A 23,042-nucleotide genomic window follows, 5' to 3' on the forward strand; every position below is an offset into this window, starting at 1 on the left:
AATTCCTATAGTATGGTGCCCTGCAATAGCAAATGCTCAAAAATTATTCAATGCATATTTTCAAGTAAAAAAAAAATGAGCAAGTGAACCAGGCCAAATCCTAAACTTTAAATGTAATGGTATTTGAAAGGTAAGAGTGGCCTAAAATCAAAGAAAGTATTTCTCACACCTCATTTTCCAACTCAGAACACTTCCTCAGACAGGAACCAATTGGCAGGTGATGGCTGGCAAGGACAACCCCAAAGGCATAAGGGACGCTTTGTTACACCACAGCAACCCTGAAAATAAAGTCAAACTGTGGTCCACCAAGAAGCAGAGCTTTTGCATTCAAAGAAGCCAAGTACATGTTCCTGTCCCTACTGCTTTTCTGAAAATGGGCTATTGCCCACTCAACTGAAAACCAAATCCCAAAGCATCAAGGTTCTTTTCGACCTAAAATCAAAAGATACATTATCAAACAATCATTGCTTAAGACTTACAGCCCTTGTCAAAGGTAAATGACTTCTTCCATGGTTTTAACACTAAGTATAACTTTGGAATATGATTGGTATACAGTAAATTTAAATTCTTCTGACCGTAAAAACAATTATACCTACTCCAAATCAGTCATGAAACACTGGGGGTGAGAGCTGGCTACCCAGTTAACTTAAAGACATACTGAAATATACTGACACAGAAAATACACGAAAACCAAGACTAATAAGCTCCCAGGGCCAAATTTCCACAATGAAATACCTGGAAATACATCCTGAAACACAATACAGCTAACAAGTGATTCTATAGTAACAGTCTCACTGATTTTTCTCCTTGAAAAAACAAGCCCATTTCTAAAGGGTAGAGAACAAAATATGAACTGTGTCATTATTTTAGTGAAGACAAAGCTGCCATGTCAATTATCTGCTATTATGGGGATGGAATCTTCTTGATCTCAGCACACTTTGTACTCTCTTTAGGGTATATCTTTATTAAACAAGCTCTTAGACCCATGGGAGAAAACGTAGCATTTGCATAAATTCCTCTGCCCCTTTCTTTGCTAGCTCTTTCCATGGAGGTTTCTTCTTCAGCAGCTCAAGTATTTTCTCTCAAAAGTAATACAGAACTCAGTTATAAAAAAGAATGAAATCATGCTATTTGCAACAACATGAATGGACCTAGAGATTATTATACTACTAAATGAACTAAGTCAGAGAAAGACAAATATGATACAATTTATATTTGGAAGTTTAAAAAATGATACAAACGAACTTATTTACAAAACAGAAATAGAATTCACATAGAAAACAAATTTATGATTACTAAAGGGGAAGAGTAAAGGCGGAGGGGTAAATTGGGAGTTTGGGATTAACACATACACATTACTATATATAAAATATATAAACAACAAGGACCTACTGTAAAGCACAAGGAATTATATTCAAAATCTTGTAATAACCTATAATGGAAAAGAATCTGAAAAAAATGTATATACATGTATAACTGAATTACTTTATTATACACCTAAAACTAATGCAACAATGTAAATCAACTATACCTCAATAAAAAAAATAAAATTAAAAATAAATAAAATTAAAAATTTGTTAAATAATTTAACTGAAGAAAAGTAATATAGGATACTTAATTATGCAGCCTCCATTTAGTAAGGTTTGTATCTTGTAATGAGGGAAAAAACATGTTCATGGTAAAAGTTGTGAAACTAGAGAAAATCAGAAAGAAGAACATACCACCTCCTACTCCATCACTCAGAAGTTTAGTTTACGCTACTCCAGGCCTGGCAAGGAACTGATAACTAGGAAAGGTTTTGATAACCAATAACACAAGTAATGTATTTCAATTCTGATAAATGCTACAAGCTAAAAATACAGGATAGGATGCTATGAAAACTATAATGGGGCTTCTTACTCTAGTTAATATCTTAGCACCGATACTTACTTCACTTTTTCAAAGCAGTTGTTAAATATACATACATTTTATCCACCTGGGGTTGGATAGAGCATACTGTTTGAAGACAAAAATTTTGTTTGTTTTTTAGAAAAGATACATGCACCCCAACCTTCATAGCAACACTATATACAATAGCCATGACTTGGAAACAACCTTAATGTCCATTGACAGATGACTGGATAAAGAAGTTGTGGTATATTTCTATAATGGAATACTACTCAGCAATAAAAAAGAATACAATAATGCCATTTGCAGCAACATGGATGGACCTGGAGATCGTCATTCTAACTGAAGTAAGCCAGAAAGAGAAAGAAAAATACCACGTGATATTACTCATATGTGGAATCTTACAAAAAGAAAGAAAGAAAGAAAAAAGAGAACACTAGTAAACTCATCTACAAAACAGAAACAAGACTCATAGACATAGTAAACAATCTCTTGGTACTGGGAAAAAGGGGGTGGGGAGGGATAAATTTGAGAGTTTGAGATTTGCAAATGATAACCACTATATATAAAAATAGATTAAAAAACACATTTCTTCTGTATAGCACAGGGAACTACAGTCAATATCTTGTAACAACCTTTAATGAAAAAGAATATGAAAACAAATATATGTATACATATGCATGACTGGGACAGTATGTTGTATACCAGAAATTGACACATTATAACTGACTACACTTCAATTAAAAAAAAAGACGGCTCAATATAAGGTTGCTACAAACCCTCAGTTTGTTAAGAAAAATAAAAACTCATTATCTTCAAAGCCCATAAAGCAAGCTCTGCCTATTAAAAAAAAATGCATTTGTCATATCCAAAGCTAACTTCCACAGACAAAGGAGCTGTTTTTCTCAGAACTTCCCTCAGAAACCCCAGGAAACAACAGTGAGCAAGGCAGCCATCAAAGAATTACAAACGGCCACAGATGAAATCAGGGAATTATGTTACTTAAATCTCTCTGAAGCAGTCAAATAACCTTTGGCCAAAAGGGGTCACTGTTGAGAGCTGGATGAGGTATCACATCATATCAAAGGTATAATCAAAAGCACGTAAGAACACATTCCAGATTAGCCTTCTTCATTCCTTCCAGGGTCTTACAAACTTATCGAAGTTACTCATCCACCATTCATCAGAGTTCTAGAGTTCCACCATTCATCTAGTGTTTGTGATTAAGACACCCATACAATGTCATTTGGGAACTCCTCCACCTAATCTCCCCTTTAAGGTTTAAACAGATCTTAAAGACTCTCTAGGGAACCCCTCAACTCCATGTCCAACAGAAATGCAAATCTATCACTAAGATTTCTGCAATTTTCTATGTGAGGCTATGTTCTCATGATCAAGCTCTACCTACAGGCTTGTATTTCCATATCTACTATCTCTGCTACTCTCAGCATTAATTTAGACACAAAGTCTCAGTACGTTTCTCAGTTTCCACAAAATAATCCACTCAACAACCATCTCAGAGTAAAATTAGAGTTACTAAAGATTAGCAGGTCACAGAAACTAGATAGCATACCACACAGCAAACTAAGTTAAAATTTCACATCAGACATTACAATTCCTAGTATCTCTAGGGTTTTCTTATTGGTCTTTTAGAGCACATAGCATCCAGTCTTCTCTCATCTTACCAGATTCTCTTTTTCTTCTCTTGTCTCTGCTTCTCTATTTTCTTCTCCATTTCTGCCCAGGGCTGAACAAAACACAAATTCCTTTCACTTTCTCATATTCAAAAGATTAACCATCTCTTGTTGTGGCTTGGGCTCCCACACACTAATGTTTGCAGTGTTTCACAATCTACTCCAAATGACTTACCATGACATTTTCCCAAACAAAGGCCACTTCCCCACTATGGGAAAGTATGATACCAGCTACTAAGATTATAAAAAAAATTTTTTCTCCTTATTATTTTGGACTTCTAAAGACTGAAAACCATGATGAAGCAGCCTTATTACTCTAAGACCATTCACAGGTGGGCACCTTCTGAAATCTGTCTTCACAGCTTGTTTCTTCAAGGCTCAGCTTCAACTCCTCAGACTCTCAGGTCATACAACCTTTTCATTGTGCACAGAGCAGTGAGCTGACTTTCCAAAATCCAAATTAGTGGCAAGTATGCATTTTGCCATGTCCCCATCTCTCCCAGACATTGCTGTTTATAAGGCTTACACACACTTCAGAACTCACAGATTCATAGTATTAATTCAGGCAATTAAGAAACAGGGCAAAGCACACAAATTTCAAGTTTATTTTTCACATGTATTTAGGTATTAGTTTCTACCTCCTTTACAGAGGAAGCAGAGCCTTCTAGTTCACAGTACGTGATCTCATTCCAATTCCCCTAGGAGTGTTGATATCTAGGTTTACACTTACATTAAGACCTATACGCTATAGGTAACTGAGATCAGACTCTTTTCTGAGAGCAAGATTCCAGGGAAGGGGAGGATGTGAAGAATACGAGGGTACTGAAGGAATGAAAAGGAATTATAATGAGGCCTTTTGGGTAGAAGGGAGAGAAAGAGGAAATGAGCATGGCCAGCCCTGTTGGTTTCCATCCAGATACCCATAAGCAAACAGACAAATTAAACTTCAATGATAATTCTCAGATCACTGCCTGATCTTCTCATAGTGTATCTTATAATTTTAAAAATGAATACTTAATTTAGTACATTTTCAAATACTTTCAAATGGCCATTTTTTTACAGTGGAATTCATCTTAATAATTTGTTAATAAAGGAAACCATAGAAGTAAGAGCAATGTGATCCCTTTCTAAACCTGCAAGAACACACTTCCCATCTTTATTCTCAGCTAGGCTTTTCTTAACCTTCTCAGTCAGTTCCTACATGTCAGAAGAAATTTCCTGTCTCAGTTTTCAGGGAAGAATGACTTCACCCAGGCTCTGTGTGGTGCCCTGGCAGGCAGGCAATGCCAGGAGCAAGCAATGCAGATACAGGCTCAGCCTCTCCCTGCTCAGCCTGAAATGGGATCTACCAGGTCTGAGAGGAATCGAGTTTCCAAAATGCTACAGCAGGACAGTCAGGCACCAAGCAGAACATACCACCCAATGAAAAGGAGCCACTGAAGACTTCAGGGCGGGGAAGACAGGACTTGGCTTCTTCTCCTCTGAGTGGAACATTCCAGAACGACTGACGGAAAGCTCTAGATAATGAACGCCTTCCACTAATTATGCCATATCCCTTAATAACAAAAGACAAATGCCCAGCCCTTGGATATCATGCCCTCTCCCCTCACCTCAGGGGGAGGAGGGAGGCTTTGGTTTTCCTAATGGAAAGGCCATTCTAGTTTGAGAATTCTCCTATTACTCCTACTAGGGAGGGAACAGTGGGAGTGTAACCAGAAAGAAAGCTAGCAAAAAATTCTATTCACTGTTTTGTAATCAGTCAACTTCTGTTTATGATGGAAGACAATGTAAACCACAACAGCAATGAAGCCTGGGCACTGTTGTTCTCTTCCTGCACTCCAGGACCATGAGCAATGTATGATTTCTCCCAGGAACACAAAAGCTGCATCAAACCTGTCAGAGAAACTATAAGTCATCCAACAAAATAATATGAAAACTGAGTCAATGAAACCCCTCATAGAGTGGCAGCTTTCTGATTAGCTGTCATACTGCTGTGGACTAAGGAACCCCAAAGGAAGATGCTCCTTTCTTTTAGGTGTGAAAATTTCATTTTCTTCAGATATTACGCATGCACACACACACACACACACACACTCGCACCTCTACAGATTCCAGAACTCATTGTATTGTTATTTCTTTTTTCAAAATGACTGGGACTTACTTAACCCTCTAATCATAATGCCTAATCATAACTAAGATACTCTTTTTCCTCTCTCCTAGGACCTTTATTTCAATCAAAATATTTTAATTTCCAATAAAATATTTTAGAGACCCTACATACCAAGGTTCAGAAGGCTAGCTGAACAAAGAGAGCAACTTTGCTAAGGACATCTGTTTGATCATGAGTAATTCTGCAAAGTTACTTTCTTTCATAACAGCCTAGTAAAGGTTCAGTGATGAACAAACAGAATTTGGCTAAACACAGTTCCATCCAAGAATCTAGGTTGAATTTCTTTCTATATCCATAATGGAGAAGGCCTTGACTTGGAGATATGATTTAACAGTAAAGGTGGTACATCACAAAGCTCAGGTTCCTAGATGGGAATCCTCAGGTGGGCCTCAAAGATCCATGAATCCCCTCAAACTGCATGCACAATATTATATATTCTGTGGATTTTTATGGGAAAAGAGTCCATAACTTTCAATAAAAAGGTTGGTGATCAGGAGTACAAGTAATAACTGTTTGTTGAATAAATGAATAAATAAACTTGGGGAGAACAGCTTACTACCAGTCATAACCTTCCATGATCAAATTCTTCTTTGGAAGCACGTTAGAGCTGTTATCACATATGTAAGAGCCAGGCTCTAACCAAGCTGCTGTCCTGTTCTCCAATTCTTTTACTAAACATTACTTTACTCTTCGTAATTCTCAACTACAGAGAGCCCAAATACATAACCCAAATCATAGCTCTTTTTCACACTTCTGAAAATTGCTTCAAGTATTAGGGATCTGCAGCCAGCATGCCAGGAGATCTAAATGTCTCCAGACAGAATGTCAGAAGATGAGCTCCAACGACAATGGAAAGGCATATAAGAGGAAAAGGACAACAGCAATACACTGGAGCACAGAAGGAAGGAGTAGGTGGAAAAAAGAACCTAGACCTGCCACAGAAGCGTCCATCCTCCACACTGCATCTTCCTGTGAGCCTATGCATGTGGGCTACCCACCCCGGTCCACTTACAGGACCATATGGAAACATGAGGCGGGCTAGGAGTGGGGCAATAAGAAAGAGGGGCTTGGTTACAAAGAGGTGCACACTGATGAATAAGGAAGGAACCAGGAGCGGGAGCAAGCAGAAAGACACCTCTGCACACTAAGAATAAGAAAACAAGGATAACACCATATACAAGAATGTTTACAAGGCAAAGAAATACTCATGGCATCAAGGGAGGGTCGAATAGTGGTTAAGAAAACATTGTTTGGTGTCAGAACAACCTGGGATTGAGCCCTGGCTGTATCCTCTACAACTGTGACCTGGGTGAGTTACTGAACCCTCCAGAGCCTCTGGTTCCTCTTCAGTGAAATGAGGATAAAAATAGGACAGATATCATTGGGTTATTGATTATTATGAGGAAAAATGAGAATGCATTTAAAGAATAAAGTATTCAATTGATTAATACTTAATTAGCAATAGCTGCTTTTATCTCATCAGCCATTGTACTCATGGGCTTAGGGAAGAAGTTAGTCAGCAGAGGGGTCAAGCCCACTCAGACTTGAAGATGTACATGCACTTCAGCTGCAAACCAGGAATGAAAATTCCCTCCATGACCAATTAAACCCTACCCAGTTGGTGAAGACGCTGAATAAGGCCAGTGTTTCTTTCCAGAAACTCATGAGTAGGGAGCAGGTGATGACTATTCTTTTGGCTCACAGGAAGGGAAAAACAAGTTAACGTCTCAGGAAGACAGCAAAGAATTTTCTTCAGGTTCTTTAGAATGTACAAATCTTGGGCAAAGGGAAATATATACCTGTGTTCCCCTTTCACAGTGAATGCTGCCACCCACATACTTCCCGTGACAACAGCAATGAACTTGGAGAGGAAGTGCCACAATTTTATCTATTTATAGACTTTAGCACCCTGATTTCATTCATCATTCTCTGTCCCAGGTGGCTGCTGTTGTTAATAAGTCCACTTTTGCCCATCTAAAAATTAATATTCTTCATATTTGAATAATGGATTTTTCTATTTGTTTAATTCAAAAAGGCAAAAAAAAGAAGTATTTGTTGCTATTGCTCACCCCACCAAGTGACATGACTATTCACCTCATGGGGAACTTGGCTGCACCATCTGATTCCTGCACAGAGCTCTGCAGGCCATCAACACAGTCACATGAAGGACACAGTCATCCGAAGCACAAGACAATCTACTGAGGTCAAAGCACCAACCAAGACTCACTCACAAAGCTCCAAGTCTGAGAAGCACAGAGTAGAAAGAAATGACAGTTTCCAAGGTCATTTTACAGACTTAGCAAAACTGCTCTGTCTGCCTCTCTTGCTCTAATTAACACTGTTTAGCTCATTTTTTAGGGATGAAGGCTAGAGAGGAAACAATGATTTGCTCTGGAAGAGAATGACTTGTTAAGAAAATTAACTACAACAATAATAATATCAATAATAGAAACAACGAACACTCATTAAGCATTCACTGCATGATAGACCCTGTGCTAGACACTTTATACAAATCAGCTCGTTTGGGCCTTACAGTCCCAAAATAAAATAGGTACTATTACTATCCTCAATTTACAGATGGGGAAAGTGAGGGTTAGAGATATCACATAAATGGGTAAACCAGAAAGTGATCCAGAGTAAGACAGGTTTACAGAGAAGACCTACAATATAACAAGTCTAAAATCCTGCCATGGCATCTCAGGAGGCTACGCAGCCCTCAAGAACACAGACAACATTGCTTTCTGACAGGTAGTTTTGCCTTGATAGCTAAACTTTGCTTATGGCAATCAATCTCTATTACTATAAAACCCAAATACCAGAAATGTGTAAGTACAATGTAATAATAGGTTAGTGTAACTCCAAGTGAATGAAAGAGGAAACCCAACTTAAACTAGCTTAGATAGGAAATGAAAGTTATTAGTTCGTGTGACAAAAAAGTCCTGCAATAGGACAGACTTCAGGGATGGTTTGAGCAAAGCTCCAGCTCAGCCTCTCTGCTACTCTTTCACCTTTGCCTCCTCCTTGTATCTGCTTCTTTCTTAGGCTGGTTCCCCTGATGGAAGCAAAATGGTCTCAACAGCTTCAGGCCTCACATCAGGCCTCTCAGACCACCCTGAGAAAGAATAATTTTCTCTTTCTCAAGCCACAGTCGTGGGTGTCACACTGATTTGACCAATTAACAATTTAGATCACATGCCCAGTGCTGAACTCCTCCACATAGGCAGGGAAAATGTTCTACACTCACTAAGGACTGGATGGGGTCTGCCTAATACTCCTCAAGGAGGATGCTATTTGGAAGATGGGTCCTTGCCAATCAGAGTCCATCCCTCCCAAACTAAGTGGCTACTATCAAAGGAGGTACAAAATAGTTCCCCAAAGAACTGCCTCGTTGCTATGAGAAAAAGAGGAGGTGGATGCTAAGAAAGTAATCAATGAATATCCAAAGTGTGCCAAGCAGAGGTTGTTTGAAGGATCTATAATCATAAACACATTAGAACAATTTGCATTAATTTTACATGCAGAGAGATGGTAAAACACTTGGGAAAAGTCTATTTACTTAAGTAAGTTCAATATTCCCTTTGTTCACATGATTCATTTGTTTAACCTTGCCACCTTCAAAATTGGCACCAGTGTGAACTCTCAGCCAAGCCCTAGGTCAGCCTGGTCACAAATTCAAAATCAGTAAGAGTCATCTGCATTAGCAACATTGTCCTGATCCCAGTTTCTCCACTCAATTTTAATTCTCATCAGACATGCATCACTGTGAACTTAGGATGTCTTGGAGGAAGGCAGTACAGAGAATAGTTAACGTTACTGCTAAGGGGAATACCGGGCTTTGTATGACCTCTGTCTCTTATCACTTTGAAAATCCCAGACAAATTATTTAACTTCTAAGTTTCTTCACCTGTAAGTCAATCAACTATCTCATAAAGTCAGGATTAAACTAAACAGTGTACATAAGCACTTAGTACTCATCCTGGAACAGAGCAAATGTTCAGCCCATATTAGCTCTTTTATTAATAAGAAATTAAAGCTCATGTTAATGCCCTGAGACATTTTTTAATCTTACAAGCAGATTGACTAATCAAAGGAAAAAAATTCCCACATGCATTCATCATCACAACAACAAATGATTCAACAACATAATAATGACAACAAAGTATGATATATTGACTGCTGACTAAGTTCAAAGCACTCTGCTAGGTGTTTTACATATATGAATTACAAAAGATAAGTATTTTGTTGTTATTTGACGGAAGAGAAAACCAAGACCCAAAGACGTTAGGAACATCGCCTAATGTCGCAGAGCCAGTAAGTAACAAAGCACATACATGAACACAGATGAATCTGACTCCAAAGCTCATACTCAGAAATTTCTAAGTTAACTGGCAGTTCTATTTTCTGCAGTAAGTGAAGAACTGTCCCTTATAAAAGAAAGCTAATCTTCCCAGTTAAAAAGAAAAAAAAGAAAATTGCTTAAAGTGGTATTTGTAGAATAATTTTAGGAAATGTAATAGCCAGTTGATAATAGCACTAGCAATCCAGGATGTACTTTATGGAGCTATTAATATATGCCTTGAGTGGTCAAAGGCTTCGCCACTCACTTGAGGCAAGTAGTAATGGCCAATAACACTGCCTTGTCGTGTCTTAATGCTATATTACATCATCACACTTGTAATGAAATCCCCTTAAACTTCACTGTTATCAGAAGAGAAGAAAAAGTGGTGGCTAAACAAGCTAGCGAAGTGAGGAAGAAGTACAGAAAAACAGAAAGAGCCCTGAGCTAGGACCTCAGTCTATCTCTACTATACATCTGCATGACTTTCAACACATCTCGAATCTCAGGACCTCGGCATCCTTCTGTAAACTGAGGTTCATTATGACAAGCTAAGACCTCTCCCAGTTTCAACAGTCTATGGTTATACAGAGCATTTCATTCATTCAATAATAGTTCACAGAATGTAAAATATGCACTAGGTATGTACCCTGTGCTAGGTGCTGAGGACACAGGAGTAACCAAGGCAGAAGTCCTGTCTCTGATGCTGGACTTAAAAGGTAAATGGATGACTGACAGTTAAAATAGTGACCTACTTTCTTTCTCTTCTTGTACATCATGAACGTGTCGAAGTATACAACAAAACTTTGATAATAGTTGAATTTAGGTGATGGTCTGGGCCATACTTCTTTGCACTATTCTATCTACTTTTGTGATGTTAAAATTTTTTCATCATAAAAATTTAAGATAGAGAGATGAGGAAAGCTTAGGGACACTTATGCTTCTGATAATAACCCACCAGATATGCCAGACCTACTAGATAAAACTTTCCATCAAAAACAAGTAAGAAAGATACACAAAATATTTAGGAAATGGTTAAAAACAGCCCAAAGCCAGTAAGACGGGCAGGGTGGGGGACACATCAAATGAGAATCAAGGGAAGGAAGGAAGCCCAGAAAAAAGAGAATGGCATTTTGGACCTGTTTTCCCTCTACAGATACTTTGAGGAGGCAGTAGAGATTTGTGTTCACAGTCTGCTGAGGATAGGGTGAATAGACCTAAGCATACCATTTGCTCTGGGTTAGGATCCCCAAAGAGCCGTACACAGCAGGAAGCTAGCAGACTCCTACAGAGGACTGCGGCTTATCCTCAAACCATCTCGGACTCTGAAACTGAAATAAGGTGCTTCTAGACTGCTAATGCTCCAAGTACTTGAAGAAGCAAATTCTGCAACCCCTTCTAGAGCTGGATAATGTAGACCTCAAATTATGTCTATAAAGAAGTGTGAAAATATAATTGTGTCACACACAATTAAAAATAACCAAGCACATAAGAAGATACAAATAAAAACCAGCGGAAACAACAGAAGTAGAAATAGATCCACAGGGCTCCATATTGGAAATACCTGAAACAAACTTTTTGCTGCAAGTTTTATTTTTTACAAGATGAAAATTTCAGCATAGAATGGTATACTGAGGTGAATGGTGGCCCAAAAGCTATGTTCATGTCCTAATATTGGACTTGTGAATATTGCCTTATATGGCAAAGGAGTGAATGTTACCTTAACAGTAAAGATCTGACTAAATTACAGCTGCTGAAAGGAGGACTTATCTGGGATTATCCAGGAGGGCCCTAAAAGTGATCAGGTATATCCTCATAAGACAGTAGCAGAGGGAGTTTTAAGACAGACACACAGAGGACAAGGCAATGTGAATACAGAGCAGAGAGACATGTGGTCACAAAACAAGAAATGATGCCAGAAGCTGGAAGAGGCAAGGAATGGATTCCCCTCTAGAGCTTCCAGAAACAGTGTGGCCCTGATGACACATTGATTTTGGACTTACAGACTTCAGAACCATGAGAATAAATGTTTGTTGTTTTAGGCCATTCACTTTTTAGTAATGTAGCAAACTATTACAAATGCCCTAGAAAATGAAGATAAATAGGAAACTCAAAAAAATAAAAAACAGAGAATCCAATGGAAAGTTTAAAAATTATTTAAAATATATTAACTAAAATTAATAACTTAATGAATGAATTTAGCTTTAGAAAAATAGATACAGCTGAAGTATGAATTTAAAGTCAGAAGAAAACTAGTGTGGAACACAGAAAGACAAAATGATGAAAAATACAGGAAAAGATACACTATAAGATACAATGAGAAGGTAATTAAGCCCAAGTAATTAATAAAGTAAATGTAACTCAAGGAGGAGAGGACAGCAAATGAAACAATGCAATATTTGACAAGACAATAGCTGAGAACTTTCCAAAACTGAAGCATGATACCTTAAAAAGTAGCTAAGACAAGGAAGCCTAGAAGTCCCAAGCAGAATTAATAACAAGAAAACTTCATCTAGACATATTATTTTAAAACTGCTGAAGACAACCTATGGAGGAGGGGGGAAATGATGAGATCGACAAGGGATTAATTTTCAAAATAAACAAACAACTCATACAGCTTAATACCAAACAAACAACCCAACCAAAAAAAAATGGGCAGAAGACCTAAATAGACATTTTTCCAAAGAAGACATACAAATAGCCAACAGCCACATGAAAAGATGCTCAATATTGCTAATTATTAGACAAATGCAAATCAAAACTACAATGAGGTATCACCTCACACCAGTCAGAATGGCCATCATCAAAAAAGTCTACAAATAATAAATTGCTGAAGAGGGTATGAAGAAAAAGGAACCCTCCTACACTGTTGGTGGGAATGTAATTTGGTGCAGCCACTAGGCAGAACAGTATGGAGGTTCCTTTAAAAACTAATATATTCAGGGAAAAGATGAAAACTCTAACTCAAAAAGATACATGTACCACAATTTAGTTCCTGGCAGCACTATTTACAATAGTCAAGACATGGAAACAGCCTAAATGTCCATTGACAGATGAATGGATAATAAAGATGTGGTACATATACACAATGGAATATAACTTAGCCATAAAAAAGAATGAAATAATGCCATTTGCAACAACACAGATGGACCTAGAGATTATCATATTAAGTGAAGTAAGTCAGACAGAGAAAGACAAATATTATATGAGATCACTTATATGTGGAATCTAAAAGAAAATTATACAAATGAACTTCTTTACAAACTAGAAATAGACTCACAGACATAGAAAATAAACTATGGTTACCAAAGGAGAAAGGGATGGTGGAGGGGAGGGGACAAATTAGGAGTCTGGGATTAACACAAAGACGCTACTGTGTATAAAATAGATAAACATCAAGGACTTACTGTACAGCACAGGGAGCTATATTCAATATATTGCAATACCTATAATGGAAAAAATCTGAAAAAGAATATGCATATATATATATATAACTGAATGACTTTGCTGTACACTTAAAATTAACATAACATCGTAAATCAACTACACTACAATAAAAAAAAACTGCTGAAAAATCACAAAAACATAGAATCAAAGGGGGAAAATAAAGAACAATAATTAGACTCTAATCTATCTTTATCAACAGAAACAAGGGAAGCCAGAAGTAAGTATCTTTCAAATGTTGAAAGAACATAATTGACAGCCTAGAATTCTATGCCCAGAAAAAACATCCTTAAGAATGGTGAAATAAAAAGAATATGAAAATGAACATATGTATGTATATGCATGACTGGGACAGTGTGCTGTATACCAGAAACTGACACACTGTAATTACTTCAATGAAAAAAAAAAGAATGGTGAAATAAAGACAATTCAGACAAACAAAACTTGAAAGAATTTATCACCAGCTGACCTACAATAAAGGAAATACTAAAGGATATTTGTTCTTCAGGCAAAAAGTAAGTGATTCCAGACAGAAGATCAGTGATACAAGAATATATGGAGAGCAAAAACTAGAATAAATATATGAGCAAATCAGAATAAATGATTGTGTGAAACAATCATGATATTTTGGGCATTTGAAACATACAGAAGTAAAACACACAACAATAATATATAAAATAAGGTTATAAGTCAGAGAGACATAAATAGCATTAAAGTGCTTTAAGGACTAAATCAAGAATGCATACTAAAATCTCTAACATATCCATCAAAATAATAATTTTAAAAAATGTAGAACTTCCAAGCTAACAGAAAGAAAAAGTGGAATGATAAACAAATAATCTCAATCCAAAAGAATGGAATTAAAAACAGAAACATTAAACAAGCAGGACGAAAAGAAAGCATTTAATATAATAGTAAATTTCAACTCAACTATGTATGTAATTACATTAAAAGTAAATGAACTAAATGTTCCAATTAAAAGACAAAAGTAGTCAAATTCAATAGTATGCTGTATATACAAGAAACACATTTAAACATATGGATATAGAACTGTGGGAACTGAAAGGACTTTTAAGGCAAATACTAACCAAAAGATAGCTTATATGGCTTTGTTAGTATCAAACAAAGTAGAATTCATGGCAAAAACTTTTATTAGCTGTATGAGGAATCACTCTGTAACATCAAAAGGTTCAATTCATCAGGAAAATATAATAACTCCACATTTCAAATTTCTATCACATAGTTCCAAAATACATAAAGGCAAAATTGACACAAGTACTAGAATAAAAAGGCAAATAATAGTATAAGATTTGAATACACATTTATCAGAAACCTGTAAGACAAATAAGACAAAAGAAGCCAATGAGGATTTAGAAAATTTGAAGAACATAAACAGTAAAGTTGGCCAAATAAGTATACAGAATGCTGCATTCATCAACTAGAGAATACACATTTGAAAGCACATAGCAAACATGTACAAAAATGGGCCATTTGCTAAGAAACCAAACAAGTCTCAACTCATTTTAAAGTACTGAAATTAGAGTATGTTCTTTGTTCACAGTGCAAGAAAGGTAAAAATCAGTAACAAAATGACAGCTAGAAAACCCACAGTAGAAGTTAGAAGACACTCTTATCTGAATGATAACGAAATGATTTCATATAAAATTGTGGGATGCAATAAAAATCATACCCAAACTGAAATTTATTTAAATACATATGTTACAGTAGGATTAAAGTTGAGAATCAGTGAATAAAGCATCCCATTTAAGAAATAATTTTAAAAATCAACAAAATTAAAGTAAACAAATTAGAAGAAAGAAAATGGAAAAAAATAAGAGCTAAAATGAGTTTTAAAAAAAAATACAATACAGAGGATCAATCCAGAGAAGTGACATAAAGATTAATAAAATTGATAATCCTTGGAATGACTGGGAAAAACCAATACTAGAAATTTTAAAAGAGGACATCTCTATAGATCATACAGATATTAAATATATAAGAAGATATTATGAACAAATTTATGCCAGAAATCTTGAAAATTTAGATGAAAAATGCAGAGTTCTAGAAAACTATCTCACCAAAACTGACACAAAAAGAAACAGAAAACCTTAAGTCTTAAACTATTAAAAAATTGTAATGCATAATTTAAAACTTTACCACAAAGAAAACACTAGATCCTGAAAACTTCACCAGAGAATTCTACCAGAAATTTAAAGAAGAAACAATACTTATCATATACAAACATCTCTAGAGAATAGAAAAAGGGAAAACATTTCTTAACTCACTTTTAGTGTAATCTTAATAACCAAAGACTGACATGGACTTTGTGAGAAAGGGATGTTTGAGGTCTATCTCACTCACTAATGAACAGAGGTAAAAGCTAAAACAAAATATTAGCAAACCAAACACAGCAATGTATAAAAAGATTAATCCCTCTTGATCCAATCAGGCTTATTCCAGAAACTCATGGTTTATTTAACCTTTTTTAAAAAAATGTCATTCACCACATTAACAGAATTAAGAAGGAAATACATACGATTTTAACACATAAAGAATGCTTGGACAAAATTCAATACCCACTGATGATTTAAAACTCTTAGAAAACTAGAAATAGGAGGAAGATTCCTTAAAATTATATCTTTAAAAAAAAAGACTACTGCAAAACCAACACATATTGATAAAGTGTTGAAAGATTTCTCTTTGAATCAACATCTTGGTTCTAGCCAGTACAATGAGGTTCTCTCTAGTTTGGAGTAATTATGAATAAAGTGCTATAAATATTCATGTACGGCTCTTTCATGGACATGTTTTCACTTCTCTAGGACAAACATATAGGGGTGAAATTTCTGGGGATTCAATGCAGTCTTAAAAACCACAAATAAAATTCCACTGTGGAATTTGATGAGCCAATTCTAAAATTCAAAAGGAAATATAAAGGGTTAGAACTAGCCTTAAAGAAGAGCAATAGGTAGAAGGGCTGGCTCTATTAGAAACAAAGACATTATAAAACTTACAATAAAAACACTACAGTGTGCTGTTGGTGTAAAAATAGTCAAACAAATCCATGGGATTTAACAAAAGGCTCAGAAATAGACCCGAACATATATGAACACTTGGTGTGTGACCAATATGCCTCTGCTGAGCAGAAATGGAAAAACAGTCTTTTTAACAAGTGGTGCCAGGAAAGGTGGGTATCAAATGGAGGGAATTCATACTTCACTTCACATCAAACAGGAAAAAAAAATTCAAAATGGTTTTTAAATCTAAATTTGAAAGGCAAAATAATACAGTCTCTGAAAGTTGATTCACTAAAGTAATTTAAAGAAATTAAGGTAATCAAAGACTTTAAGGTGAGTTTTTAAAAATCATTAACAAATAAGAGTAATAAACTGGGTTAAATCAAATTGTTTTGTTCATCAAAACACACCAGTAAAAGAATAGAAAGCCAAGCCAAAAAGTGGGAGATCTCTGCAATACATGTAATTGGAAACTATATTAACGTGTAGTATATATATATACAACAAGAATTCCTAACAAATATAAAGGGAAAATACGAGTGACTTAATTTTTAATGGGAAAAGATTAGAACAGGTAGTTCACATAAAAGGATATTCAAATAGCAAATAAACAGGTGAAAAGATGCTTAACTTTATTCTTACTTGGAAAATGCAAATTAAGACCACAAAGAAATACCACTGAGTAATGATCCAAATGGCAAAACTGAAAGTCTGACAGTATGAACTGTTGTCAAGGATATGGAGCAACAGGAACTCCGGTACACTTTTAGTGGGAGAGTAATTTGAAACAATCACTTTGGAAAACATTTTGGTATTAACTACTGCCAGGAAAAATTGTGAAAGATTTTGAATAGGGGGAAAAAAAGAATATTGAGTGTCTGGGATAGTGCACCCTTCCATTTTATCCTGCTTTTCATTGTCTTTGAGCTATTCTACAACTACTTAAGTTGCAGAACACTGATAATAACACAAATGATTCTTGTCCATACAAATGCAAATGAATTCTGTCTGGTGGAATGCAACGGATGATTGCATTGTGGATAGACTCATTTTACATCTATTCAAATTCATTTCAGTATCTCTTGCTGCCAATATAACGTGAGTCTTTCCCTTTGAACCAGTTGTAACATCTCATTGGTTCTCTCATTAATTGCTGAATCAAATGAAATCTTTGACAGATGTTCATTTTATATTTGTATGAGGATAATGATTTTACTTTTCAGAAAAATTATCCTTTTACATCACTAAGGCCAATGATACATATAACCTGTGCTCCCAGGCTTCCAACCAACAGAAATACATGCATCTGCACTCCAAAAGATGTGTGCAAGAATGTTCACAAAATCACCATTTATAATAGTTAAAAACTAGAAACCTTTCAAATGTCAATGGTCAAATGGATAAATAAATTGTAGTATATTTATTCAGATAATAAAGTGAATCAAGTGAATGAAAAACAGCTACTTTCTACAAGAAGGAAGAACCTCAGATATACAATGTTGGGGAAAAAGAAACCAAAAATAAAACAGTATTTTATTCTATGGCCTCATCTATATGAAGCTCAAAACAGATACAAAACTAAACCTCATGATACAAATATACGCTTAGGTGACAAAACTTCTGGTAATAATTGTCTACTTTTCTTTATAAAATCAAGACAGTGGTCTTGCGGGGAGTAAGAGAAGGTAGTAAGAGTGCTCTGGAACACAGTAACAGTAACAAACATAAATATATTCTCTTTACACCTGACAAATCATTAAGCTATTTAGTTGTTTTATTCACTTTTCTTAATGTGCATTTTTCTTTCACAATAAAGAAAACATTAAAAAAAAAAAAACACTTCAGGGAGTGAAAGCTCCAATAGTCAGTCAGAGACAAAAGCCATAGCATTCACTGTATTGTCCAACAAGCAAGTTTTCCACATTAATATTCCAAGTCATTAAAGAAATGGCCTTCAGAGACTATTTTCTAATCCCCCAAAGCAGTATAATAAATGCAATAAGCTGCTGAAAGACAGGAAGCCTAACAGTCCAGTGCCAGGACTGTTTTTTTCTTAAGAGGCTTTGCCAGGTTCACAAACTGAATATTTTCAGCCAGAAGTTAAAGTTTAAGCTTTATCCTGCTTCTCTGAAAACAGAAAATTAACTGCCATTCAAAAGAAATTAACACCTGCCTCTACCTCATTTCAAGAGAAAATTGCTTCTTTCCATCTCCTGTATAACTTGATACATGTCTGCATGCGTCAGGTGGTGGTGACAGCCCCTTTGTCATCAGCATAGGTAAACGTTTCCTAGGTAACCAAGCCCTCTCCCAGCGGGGCCAGCCCCTCCAGTCTGTCTGAGCTGAGTTCGCAGGCAGAGTTGGCCCTATCCCCACTCATAAGGGGATGAAAAGTTAGAAAATTCAACCAACCACCCTCGGCTGTTCGTGTTTTGATTCATTTGTCAGAGGTTAGAAGGGCATGTCTGAGCACACTAAGGCAAAGACTGCACCACGTTTACAAGACATCCAATTTCATTCTGCCTTGAGGGGAGAAAAAGATTGGAGATGGGAGGGTGGGGCAGACAACTGAGAGAAAAGAAAGGAAAATATATAAACACCTCTTATGCTCTGTGCCCCCAGTCTTCTAACACTCAGCACTGATATACTAACTCTTTTCTTTCAGGAATAAAAATAATAAAAGTTACCATTTATTGAACAGTTGCTATGTGTCAAGCACTTTACATCAAATATCTCATTTAATCTTCTACACAACAGTCCTTACAAGTATTCAGCTCTGTCTTCATTTTCCAAGAGGAAACTGCAGCTCAGAGAGGTTAAGTGATGGCCCAAGATCACACCTCGTGAGATGTCTGACCCACTGCCTGGAGGAAACTGTTATCCTCCCCACCCCCGATTCTGGCAGTGAATCACCCAGTCTTTGTAAAAGGCAACTAACTAACCACAATCTCTAGAACTCCTCAGCTTTGAATCGATATAGAAAGTTGCCATGAATAATACAAAACAAAGTACAAGGAGCAAATTAAATTTCCTACACTGGAGCAACTTACACAATAAACTTTATCTATACAAAGTACATAAACCTTACTTCAAATTGTTCCTGCCAACAATCAGTGAAGCAGATTTGATTACTGTGCTCAATTTAGAGACAGGGAAAGAAAGGTTCAAAAATGTCTGCTGCCTGCCCCCAGATCCCAGGGCTGCAAATGGTAAAGTGAGGACCCGACTGACCTGAGTCCTAGTGACCTCATGTACTAAAAATGACGACTGAGTGTGCATACACATCACTCAAAGAGGTATGTATATGACCAGGGACCACATGGATATTTGTAATTTATGGAGAAGCCCTCAGTAAATGTTGGCTATTATCTTCATCATCCCTAATACCCTGGGCTATAAATCCACACCCCTTAACTTAGCATACAAAGTTCATCAGTATTTGGTCCCTACCTGCCTCTCCAACATCACCTCCAACACTTCAGCCAGGGCCATATACTCACAGTTCACCCTGACCATTTTCTACCTCACCTCCATGTTTTCATTCTTTCTATTCCTCTGTCTGGAACACTCTCTTACTTTTCTACCTGGATAATTCCCTCGAGCTTCCTAGATTCCCCTTAACTTTGTCAGCTGCTTTCCTGGGGCCCTTGTGGCCAATGCCTGCCTCTCTGACAGCCCCAAGTCCCCTGTAGTGATGACAGTGTCACTCTTTCTACAATCTTCAAGCTCTGATGTCTTGCTGGCCTCTACCTCTTCAAAGAAAGTTCTCAGGAAATGCTGAGAAAGGGAACTCAGGTAGTCTCGGGTTCTAGGCATAGACCATGGAGGGATAATTTTTGCCAAAGTGATGGAAATCCTCTTCTGTCTTTCTCTATTTCCCTTCACAGTAATCCATGAAAGGCTAAAAAGCAGCTTCTCATGAAACAGACCATAAAACTGTATGTGGTAATCAAGTGTCGCCAGTCCACAGAGCACTGCATGCAGATAAGCAGTGCTGAGGGACTGCCTTCCTTTCATATGTACTGGGGCTTTCTTTTTCTTTTTTCTTTTTTTCCCTAGGAAAGTTGTATTAAACAAATATGTTACAACATTTTCATTTTATTCCTGTTTGTTTGGGGGCTATGATTTTTCACTATGACAAGGATGTACAATTCTTGGCCTATCTTCAAATCTTCCCTACTGCTCTCCTAAAAGTCTAATTGGGAAATCGTATGTATCAGACACTCGGCCCAACAAGCAAAGCTCAAATCCAAAGAATTCAACAAAGATGAGTCAAACCACCTGCTTCTAAAGACAGGTCCAAAGGAAAAGAAGGTGGAAGGACCACACTTTAAGAATATGAGACATGGTATTCTAAGTGAAGCAAGCCAGAAAGAGAAAGAAAAATACCACATGAGATCACTCATATGTGGAATCTAAAAAAGAAAAGAAAAGAAAGAAAACAAAGAACAGAAACAGACTCATAGACATAGAATACAAATTTGCGATTGCCAAGGGGGATGGGGGTGGGAAGGGACAGGCTGGGAGTTCAAAATTTGTAGATACTGACAGGCATATGTAAAATAGATAAGCAAGATTATACTGTACAGCACAGGGAAATATCTACAAGATTTTGTGGTAGTGCACAGCAAAAAAAAAAAGACAATGAATATATGTATGTTCACGTATAACTGAAAAATTGTGCTCTACACTGGAATTTGACACAACATTGTAAAATGACTATAACAGTTTAAAAAATGTTTAAAATAAATAAATTTTTTTTAAATTTTGAAAAAAAGAATATGAGACATGGGAAACTGGAGAATGTAAATGAAATTGTATAAGCTTAAGGCCAGCAGTCTGGATTTGAATGCCGACTACCTCTTTACCACTGAGTGACCTTGGACAGTCCATCTAGGCAGGACCAGCTACATAATTCGCAAGACCCCATGTAAAATAAAAATGTGGGCCCCTTGTTCAAAAGGATGAAGACTTTTCAGACAGCAACTGCAGAACATTAAAACAAGTGTAGGCCTTTCTGAGCATGAGGTTGTATGATCACACATGTTGCATGCCATGAAGCTGTCCTTTCATCTACCCTTTCTGTATCTCAGTTTCCTCCTCCATAAAATGGACCCAATAATAGCACCCATCTCACAGAGTTGTTGTGAGGATCAAATTGGAAACTCCCAAGGAACCATCCTACACTGTTGGTGGGAATGTAGTCCGGTGCAGGCACTATGGAATACAGTATGGAGATTCCTCAAAAAACTAAAAATAGACTTACCATAGGATCCAGCAAAGCCACTCCTGGGTGCATATCCAGAAGGGACTCCAATCCAAAAAGATACACGCACCCCAATGTTCATAGCAGTACTATTTACAATAGCCAAGACATGGAAACAACCTAAATGTCCATCGACAGATGACTGAATAAAGAAACTGTGGTATATTTATACAATGGAATACTATTCAGCCATTAAAAAGAATAAAATAATGCCTTGTGCAGCAACATGGATGGACCTGGAGATTGTCATTCTAAGTGAAGTAAGCCAGAAAGAGAAAGAAAAATACCATATGATATCACTCATATGTGGAATCAAAAAAAAAAAAAGATAAACAAACTTATTTACAAAACAGAAAATGACTCACAGACATAGAAAACAAACTTATGGTTACCAATCAGGGAAGGGGGTGGGAAGGGATAAGTTGGGAGTTTGAGAATAGCAGACACTTTATATATATATAAATATATATATATATATATATATATATATATAAAATAAACAAGTTCATATAGTATAGCATAGGGAACTGTATTCAATATCTTGTAGTAACTTATGTTGAAAAAGAATATAAAAACAAATATATGTATGTTCATGTATGATTGAAGCATTATCCTGTACACAAGAAATTGATACATTGTAAACTGACTATACTTCAATTTAAAAAATTAATAAATAAAGGGAATACAACCCAAAAAAAAAAAAAACCCAAAAAACAAAAAAACCTCCCATTAAAAAATGCTTATAAGACAATCTGGTACATACCAATAGTAGCTTTTGCCATTGTTACTTTTTTGAAAGTCAAGTTATGAAACACAATAACTAAGGCATTAATACTCAATTACAAAACAATTCTTTACCAAGGGATTAACCACAAGGTTCTTTAAATAGCAAACTTCTTTACTTAACTCTGATTGAGTTTACGAAAGACTGATGCCTGCAATATTTACTGAAAAAAATTCTATTAGGCAAAATAAAGTATCTCTAATCAGAGAAATTAAACCCAAGACAGAAAGATGGATTTCAGACAAAATGGCTCAGAAGATATTTTGATTTAAGGTCCACAGGAATGGAGAGCTCCCTCTGTTCCTCCCTACCATTCTGCCCTGTCTATAGGACAATCTTATGTCGAGGCCAGGGCTGGGGTTAAGAGCGTGGGTTTTGGAGTCAGAACTGTGTTGGATTCTCTAGCCCTAGATTCACTAACTCTTTAACTTCAAGCACTTAATT

At 36.4% G+C, this 23,042-nt stretch overlaps 1 protein-coding gene and 1 long non-coding RNA gene across 2 annotated transcripts in view; both read right to left on the bottom strand.

The window, feature by feature from the left end:
• The window catches only part of ST6GALNAC3 (ST6 N-acetylgalactosaminide alpha-2,6-sialyltransferase 3), a 313,387-nt gene that overhangs the window by 272,128 nt on the left and 18,217 nt on the right, over positions 1–23,042 (bottom strand). The window lies entirely within an intron of this gene.
• LOC140700597 (uncharacterized) lies at positions 1,930–18,795 on the bottom strand. The gene is made up of 3 exons (XR_012079020.1): positions 18,728–18,795; positions 3,573–3,634; positions 1,930–1,995 (listed from the first exon to the last, which is right to left on the bottom strand). It is a non-coding gene; the product is annotated as an uncharacterized lncRNA (long non-coding RNA).

The sequence above is a fragment of the Vicugna pacos genome, chromosome 13 (genome assembly GCF_048564905.1).
Source record: "Vicugna pacos chromosome 13, VicPac4, whole genome shotgun sequence".
In the NCBI taxonomy this organism is placed as follows: domain Eukaryota; kingdom Metazoa; phylum Chordata; class Mammalia; order Artiodactyla; family Camelidae; genus Vicugna; species Vicugna pacos.